The following is a 9,696-nucleotide window of genomic DNA, read 5'->3' on the forward strand; positions in this document are numbered from 1 at the left end:
CAGAAATGAGCAAGAATAATTATATATTGAAATACACATGAAAGTACGAACATTGCAGTAATTGAATAGGAGTGTAATGATTATGTAACAACAGTGCGCAATCCAGCAATGCAAGAAAACTAATTTACAAACGGCTAATATACATACGCTTGTATATTAATCAGATAAGGTATGTTGTTAGTATAAGAACTGTTTTGGAAGCCGCCAGAAACAATGTAGTGAAGAGCATGATTCAATATTTGATGGCAGTGAATTCCAAAACGAAATTGCAGAAAAGACCTGTCATTTTACCGTAGTTAGTGTTGACTTTAGGAAGCAAGAGGTTATTATTTTCAGAAAACCGCGTGTTATTTGTATTGAAAAGTTGCGTTTGGGAAAATAACTCAGTTGGAACGTCACTGTTTCTACTTCTATACAATATGAGACCTAGTTTGAGTTGAAATGTGCAGGTTAAGGGTAGAATTTCAAAAGTGCGAAAAATGGGCGCTGCTGATGCGGTGTATAAACTCTTGGTAATTATTCGGACCGCCCGGTTCTGAAGGTGAATAAGGGATGCCAAGTGTGCGGGGTATGTGTTGCCCCACGATGAAATGCACTAAGTAAGGTGACTGTTAATGAAAGCGTAGTAAAGTAATTTTAGAATATGTTGCTGAAGACAGTGTATTGTTCGAATGAGCACGCGGATGCCAAAAGCAGTCTTCTTAGTGACAGAGTTTACGTGAATGTTATACTTAAGTTAGGGGTCTAATGTAACACGTAGAATAGTAATAAAATGAGATGATGTAGTGACGTAGTTATCAATGTAGAGTTCAGGGGTTCTTGTAGGCATTTCTTTGCACGAGTGAAATAACATAAGCTTTGTTTTAACATGGTTTACGCTTGGCAAGTTATTTCTACACCAAGAAACAAGATTCGTGACATCCGCGTTTAACTTTCTTAGTAGACTGTTAATGTCTTTATCACTAGTGAATATCGTTGTATCATCAGCATAGAGGATGCACTTAGAACAGTTAAGCGATGATGGCAAGTCATTAATTTAAATGAGGAATAACAGAGGACCAAAAATTCATCCTTGTGGGTCACCCTGGTTGGTTGTTATTGGAGAGGATAAAACGCTTTCATATCTAACAACCTGGGTTCTGTTAGTAAGGTAGCTTTGCAATAGAGCTAAAGGAGGTCCACAAATTCCAAATGATTCAATTTTAGCATACAAAATGGAGCGGTTAATAGTGCCAAAAGCTTTAGTAAAATCAATAAATACTGCCCCCGCCCATAGCCCATTGTCGATAAACTGCTTAATGCTGTCGGTTAGTTTCACCAATGCTAATTCGGTTGATAAATTAGTACGAAAACCAAACTGCTTAGGTGTCAAAAAGTTAAATTTCGTTGGGTAGTTCGCTTGGCAATTAACAAGGAGCTTCTCAATTACTTTGCTAAAAAATGGTAGTATCCTTATAGGGCGATAACTAGAAAAGATATTTCGATCACCTTTTTTACATACTGGAGTTAATTTTCTTTGTTTGAGACTCGTTGGAAAAACGCCGGTACGAATTGCAGTGTCAATAATGTCAGAGAGGACAAAAGATATCTCACGAGCAACAAGTTTGCTTTTAGATGAATGAACTGAATCTAGGCCACAGCCTGTGGTCTTTAGACCTATTATAGTGCGATAAATTTCATTTGGCGAAGTGGGTTTTAAGAAGAAGGAGAGGCAAGAGGGACAGCTTAGTCAAGTTAGTGATACCCGCTGCAGAGCTCTTGAAAAATGATTCATTAAATGAATTGGCGACAACTATAGGATTAGTTAGAGTGCCGGTGCCGTCCGTAAACTCTGTCATAAGCGCGTCCTGTTGATTAAGGTTTAGAAACTATTTCACTACGCTCCAATTATATCTACAGTCATTTGCATTTTCGAGCACTTTATTTTGATAGTAGGTTCTTTTAGCCTGTTTAAGTAAGACGGTGAGAGCTTGTGAATTTGAATCGAGCTCTAAGGGCGAGGTTAAATGGCTTATAGAGCGTAGTAATCCTCTAGTGATCCACGGGTGCCTGGGGGTGGGGTACCAACGTGATGTGGAGGATACAGACGTACAAGTGTTTATAATATCTGTTAGTTTCTCATTCAAAGTGTTGAATGCCTTGTTAATACAAGATTCCTCGGATAATAAGCCCCAATCAGAGCCGGATACCACATCCAGAAATTTTGCTGAATCGAAAGAACTCTTAATAACCATTTTATTTTTATATGTAGTTTCAGTATTCAGTAAGAGAAAAATTGGATAATGGTCTGTCATTATAAAATTGACCACACCAGCTCTTTGATTAGTCAGGACATTACTGAGTACATGGTCGATAAGCGTATTTCGACCGGAAGGAGTAGATCGTGTTGGAGAATTTAGTAAAGATTCCAAACCATGTCCAATGAAGCATTTGGAGTATACTCGACACAAGAACTATCGTTAATATATTTACTGTGAATGTGAATGTCGCCTACAATGATTACATTATAATTTTTGGTAATGAACGAGTTTAATAAACTATCAAGTTCACCACAAAAGTCATCGTAAGATGATTACGGTGAATGGTAAATTTAATCAATGATAGTTCTTTTGTTGTTTGGCAGAAAGTCATTGTCAAATTCAAGCCAAACTGATTCGCATTTGGCCATGTAAAATGCGATATCTGCACCCCGTTTGCATGATAATGTGTTTGAAATAAATATTCTCAATCCACCGTGGCAATCAGCCAGACTATGAAAAAGTCTGAATTATAGTCCGGTATGGAAAATAAGCTGTCGTCAGCTGCAGATAGCCATGTTTCCGATAGATATATGAGCGAAAAGTGGTGATTGGTTAAAGTAAGAAAGTTAACCATATCATCAAAGTTTTTGGGTAAGGTTCGGACGTTAAAATGTATGATACAAATCTGAGATGTGGACGACGAACTAAGAAGTTACTTCAGTTCATGAACAGTGTGTGACGCCATGGTGGTTCAGACAACAAGGCACAAGAATAGTGCTTTTCAGGCAAAAGTGGCTAGATCACCGACTCCAGATATGCGGTACACCCGACTGTCTGTAGACTTTCTTGCTTTGAAAGGGCAGTTGTCGACCCAAAGGAACTGCCACCGCTTTTCCCTTTTAAGAGCCAATGCTTGAGCAAACAGCCCTTGTTCTCCGGAGTCAGGTGATCGTTGACGAATATGGGCTTATCCTGGTTCGTTATGCCAATGGACCTGGTTGACAGACGCGCCTTCCTAGCCTTTGTAGCGAATTCGCTCTTCTTTTGACGAGAACAAAAACGCGCAATAATCTTCGGGCCACCTTTAGCAGGGACCCTATGCACAACCGACTCACATGATAACCAATTTTTTCTGCGATATATTGCAGAATTGCTTCACAGCTTTCGCCTTTTGCTCCACATTGTTCATGTGGGATTATTGCAGCAATTCAGCAACCTGTTTTGTTAGCTGCTCGTTCGCTCGCGAGAGCTCCTTATTTTCTTTGACCCGACCGTTCTGCTTAGTCTTCACTGTTTCGTGGGATTCCGTTTCTTTTGTTTCTTTTGTTTATTATTCGGAAGTATTTTGCCTCTTTATTTATTTCCGCCTTCGCATTTTTTGTAACTTGCATGTTCTACATGTAACGTGCATTTCGCATTTATCTCGGGCTCTGCTGTTGCTCCTTATCTCACTGCGATCGGAAACAAATTTTTTTTTTAATAATCGACAACTTATTACGTCACTACGTCACCGCTTTTCTGCTGCTTTATTATCACCACTGCTCTATTAATCTGTAATCATATTATATCTCCAATCTCGCCATATTGTAACAAAAAAGAAATAGGAAATATCCCCATACTTAGCTCCGCTCTGGATTTTCTATTTATTGGGATGCCTTTTGCCCAAGTTCCAATGTTGGCCGAAAGGCGGCATTTTTCTTGAAGGAATTCAGTCTGATAATTTTTTTCGAATTCGATGGGACACTCTGTTTTTGGTCTAATATGGTTTAAAGGAGAATTTTAACTGGCCGGTATTTAAGAGCTCAACCGACGCAGCTACAGTGACACAAGCAACTACAAATGTGGTCACGTTTAAGCGTTTCGCATTTCACACACAGACGACCACCGCTGCTTGAAATCAATTAGAAAGTTACTAAGGGACAGCAGCTGTTGTGGCTTTCATTTATTTCACATCCCTAAAAGAGCACAGAACACACATACATACATACACGCGCGCGCACACACACGCACGTACAGAATGAAGCGTTTTACCACGCCGTTTCAAGATGCGTGAACGCCATTCAGGGCTAAATTTCTGTTGTCGTGAAGTGGGGAAGTATTCATGTTTAAGTTGTACAGAATACTTTTACATTAGAACGAGTACGTTGGGGCTGCTCTAGGCGAAACCATGCGGTGACCAGCTTAATTGTTACTCGATTCCTCAGCTGCTGCAGTACGTTCTTTAACTGTCGTCGCACGACATAAAGCACACAGCCTGTGGCACACAGTATATGTAAATGCAAGAGCGCATTGAGTATATTAAGCTCAAGTTCTCGCATGTTGTGTTAATAAACATTTTATACATGCCTTTCTCAGTGCGTATAAAATGCAGGGACCGGATTTACGAAGATTTTCGTTCGTAAGTTCTATTTGGCATTTCCCGGTGTCTTTGCTAATGATATGTCCGATATCACGATCGGCTGGTATCTCCGCTTACGAACAATTTTACCCTAAGGACGTTCTATGAGTACGGGCCCAGTTTCTTACACTTGTTTATAATATTTCTGATAGACATTTCTGAAAAAAAAATAAGAACGCATGTTTCTGACAAGAGAAGTCGTAACTTTGAATTAAAATTAGAATATCCTATATGGGCACATATTATAGCTCTGCAGTGATCGAACAGCAAAACTGCACATTGCACAAAAATTTTCGAAGAATGTTCGCGTGTTAGGAACGACGCAAAACAAATTTTACATTGTTCTAGTGTACAAGACACACACGCGCGCGCGCACGCGCGCACGGACACCAAATCAAGGATAAGGAGAGCTATGAAAAACGAATAAACGCTTTAGTGGCTTCATGTTTGATAATCGTAGCATTTATTGTAGAAATGTGCTTTTAAAGTACATCAGTCCTTTACTGTTAAACTTTGAAGAAAAATTGGCCAAACTTTCAATTTAGCTCTGAGTGAGGGATTTGTTCAGGTAACACTGAAAATGTTGGCCATTGTTGTGTCAGCGGCTTCTCCACAAATAACAGGTTCTAAGCCTTTATTCTGTAGAACAGCTCTGCACACTGTGTCTGCGATGTGCCATGCGAAAATAGACTGTTTTAGAGTGTCTAAATCACTTACTGTTTCATTCTTTCTTTAATGCCTCGGCTTGTCCGTGCTTGTCAGGAACTCCTCTTCAAGCCCTAGCTTTCACTGAAACAGAAAGAAGGATTTCCTGTGAAGGAAGAACCGGGTGAGAAAATTTTCCGAATGCAAATTCATCTCGATCAGATAACGGTTACAATAGTGGTTATCGGAAATGAAAAAGTGAACTGTCACCGAATAGTTTTTTTTGTTTCCCTTCTCGCTACGGGAAATGCCGCACACTTACGTATGTTGGCAGCGCTGCAGAGATTGTGAAGTGCAAGTTATTTATGCCTAAATAATGCGAATTATCGCAACATTTGTGTATAAGTTAAGATTTTGTTCGAATGACGATGATTTCGATCTCACCTGCGGCACGTGATGCAGCAGCGGCAAATCAAGGGTGTTTGTCGATGGTTAGTGCTTAGTTTCTTTGCAGGTGTCTGCGTAAACCTTTAGCACGTGCAAGTGGTGTGCATGGTTTGAAGTTAACGAATGTGTTGATTGCCTTCCATCGCTTCCGGGGCGGTTAACTGTATTGTAGCATTTATTGCCGTTCAATAACACATTTGGTGGCGGCGAGGCTTGAATATTCACTTGTTTGAACTTATAAACACTTCCAAACGGTTCCCTCATGGTCACGTGGCGGCTGGCTGGCGTGCGTGTCCGTTGTAAAGCACAATTCTCCAGAGGGCACAACTCTACGCTGGTCCCAGTTTCGAGCGCGCCACATTCTTAAGACTGAAAAAAAATATAAAGTGCATGGTTCATCGTAGCATCGATTACCCTAACTGAAAGAATGAACCTTCTTTGGTGATCCTTTATGTAGTGGGCAGTAGTGCTTATCTATGTAGTCTTTGATGCTTAAATGATTGCCATTACTTTGTTGTCATAACTGCCTTGTGCGTGCTGCTTCGCGACTTACTTCGAAGTCAACGCTTGCCTGTGTCTTTCTTATTCCTCGCCACCTTGTCGGGGGGTCTCACCTCTAGTCATTCCGGGAAATCATTGTTGCGGCTACCTGAATTATTTATTACTTGCATAAATTCAATCGGCCGAGCTGCACCTTCATATAACAACACCGGTTGGGGGACGAATGTCTGCCCGTTTTTGTCGCTTCATTTCTCATAAAACTTTTACTGCAAAGAGCTTGACAAAGCCTGACGTTTGTTGAGATTTTCAGCTAGCTATAGCTGTTACCATGAAGACAATGGCTTTGCTATATAATTCACACTACAAAAAAGTGCATTTAAAGTGACGTAGCTACCGAAATCTCATATTTACGAGATTGAAGAACATAAATTGTGACCTTTTCTTCTTTTCTTTTTTTCATTTGTGGTAGGCGGGGTGTGACAAATCCAGTCTATCGCAACGCCACACGCCGAGAGGTTGCGACAGCTTCGTTACGTATCTCTCGTGGCTTACGACACCACATTTGCTGCGTAAATTGTTCGCATTCATCTTTCTTGCGCAACGCAGTCCGACACTAGCTGTGAGCGACGTAGCGAGATACTCTTGTGCATAAATTATGTGCAAGCTATCTCGCATGACCGAATCGGTCGTTTTGAAGTAGTGCAGTATTCGTGTATACGACATTTTTTGGTCATAACTCACATGCGATTTGAGCTCTACTCTGTCAGCGGCGTTCTATTTTTTTATTTGGGCTAAGCATTTTTCATGACGTTCTTCCACTGTGCTCTCGCTGTCATAAGCTCCGTCTAGTCCTTTCGTTTAAATATTTCTCGACTTTGTTTGGCTATTATTTTCATTTACCAACTTCGTGAATTCTGGCCACCATTGGCACTATGCAGGCAACCATTGCCTTCATGCTTGCGTATTTCTTAAGCCTTCTCATTACGAAGCCGAAACGTAGTTATCTTCCTTCACAAAGCTTCGTTACAATTCTTATGACCCTTCCTCGGTTGTGTCAGGGCCAAACTCATCAACGAACTACAGGTAGAAGGCAGAAAAAAGTACTAAAATGGTCGCAGACCTGCTTCAGTGTTTACTTAAACGCTGGTCATGTGACTACACTGGCGCAAAAAAAAAAAAAAGGAATTACAAGTAGCAATATTCTGAGCTTCTCGTTTGTGCAGTCGCACAGAACGCTTAATATTCGTGCAAGAGGCACGGTATATTCTTTCCTTCCTAAAACAACACAGCGTCGTCCTGGACACAAGCAGGTTTATTCTACAACTAATGCGCTTCTGTTGTGTCTGGGCAAATATAAACGGCTTTTTTTGTCTAACTTCAAGGATTTTGTGATATTTTGACAGCACCGTATAGCAGCACTAGCGAAACTACATGAAAAATATAGCTGCTGATCAATGGTGACCTTTTACATATTTTCTGTGTCCGTGCGTTCTTGCGTTTTGTTTAAGTTTTCCAGCCGATAGCACTTACTGCACAGTGTTTTGAGTGACATATATTAACGAATTTCATAACTACCAGTAGTTAGGGGCCCGCTGCGGTGGTCTGATAATAGTAAGACCTTGTCAGAAGTGAATACCTGTTAAGGGATTAGTTCATTACTTACTCGTGCTAATAAACGAGGCCAAGTATTTGTATGCTAAACGGAGACAGCTGAAAAAGATGTTCAGTATCAATTGTTAAGAGCTGCACTCATCTCACAATTATATTTCGTGTAACATAATACTTCGCATATATATAATATGTATTGTTATACTATATGGCAACGTCACGGCACTCCGACATTGTGTTGGTTACTGTGGAATCTTGAAACTCGCTTAACATGCCCACACCGCTTTCAACGAATATACGTGCTCGTACGAGTGCAAGTTAATAGACGCTTCATTGCCGAAGCTCTTACGACAAACGAAAATTCAAGTGTTCCCATTTTCCGGGTTGCAACTATACACTGGGGTCCTATAGCTTCAGCTGTTCTGTGTCAATGATACGCGTCCCAACGAGAGGCATATTTAAGCTGGGCGCTTGTGTTTCCGTCTCTGCGGTCACGTGTTGTACGTCCTATTCAACAATAGTCGCTTCGTAAGCACTCTAATTCGTATTGTTTGTTTGGAACCGTATGGTCTTCTTAGCGAGGCATTTCTCGTTGACATAAAAAAGTAGGAATACTTACAGCAAGTGCTAAATGTTTTAACTTCGGAGGAAAAGAAAAGGTAAGGAAAGGTTGAGTGAGGCGAACTGTCGTCAGGAAAAAAGAACAGGAAATCTATTTGTGAAACTTTTGATGAATTGACGGGAACGATTTTCGTCCATCTCACAAAGCTTGGTGTATAGCTGTTGCCAAAGCATGGCTGACAGACACTTGGACCACAGGTACTCAAGAAGCAGATCTCACAGTACTATCTCAATAAGGTTTGCTTTTTTCAGGTGTTTTCAAGTGTAGTTCAATCGTTTTCAAGAGCAATTTCATATTAGGTCCCTATGACAGCGGACATGAACGTACTGCGCTCTAGATTCGGTGCGCTGGGTTACGACATCCCTGTGCGTGCACGTAGGCGTTACCTTTTGAGGCAATCCTTTGGTCGACATTGTTGAGCGTCCTCGTTATCATCGTGAAGACGCACTTCTTGCTAGTTGATGCCCCGCGTCGTCTGCAGAGTTACGAAGTGACCAAAAGTTCGCGTTAATGATTCGCATGTACCATTCATTGCAATCTGCTTAACAACTTGCAGCTTTCACATTAGTTTAGATACAAGATTGTCTCTCTAGACAGATATTGGTTTTCTTGACTGCACCATAGCATCCCTCCCCCCTTCTTTCATCTTTTGGTTATTTTGCTTCTTCTTCATCTGATTTATTTCGCTAGAGCAACGTAAGTAAGCTAATGTTAGAATTGTTTTTGATATTTCTACTGAATAGCATCATTGAGTAAACATATATCTATCTGAACATATGCACCCATAAGCTTTCCCCACGTGAGGACGGTTATTCCGGCATAGTTATCTGAAAGAATTTTGACAGAAGCACGACACAGAAAACAGGCGTTAGTCATTTTGACAGCAGACAGATGTAAGTGCTCTGTACTCACAACACTTCATTTTTATCGCCTGTTACGGCGGTGAGAAAACTGAAAAAAAAAAAAAACGATTTCTTTACGATGTTGTGCGTTACGTAGAAATAGTGCTGACGTAAATGCTCTGCAGTTGTGCTGCGTCCTTGCTCGTCGCTGGTGCCCGGCTAGATGAATACGCTTCGCCTTTGGAACTCGCACGGTTGATGCGCTCCGAAGAACCCAGGATTGGCATCCAAGAAAGCGATGCAGCTGAAGGAATCGAAATCGTGGGGTATATTGGTCCGTACACTGCGATGAAAATGAATTGACGAAGAATGAAAGGTGGACTTATTTGGGGA

Source organism: Dermacentor andersoni, chromosome 5 (genome assembly GCF_023375885.2).
Source record: "Dermacentor andersoni chromosome 5, qqDerAnde1_hic_scaffold, whole genome shotgun sequence".
Lineage (NCBI taxonomy): Eukaryota > Metazoa > Arthropoda > Arachnida > Ixodida > Ixodidae > Dermacentor > Dermacentor andersoni.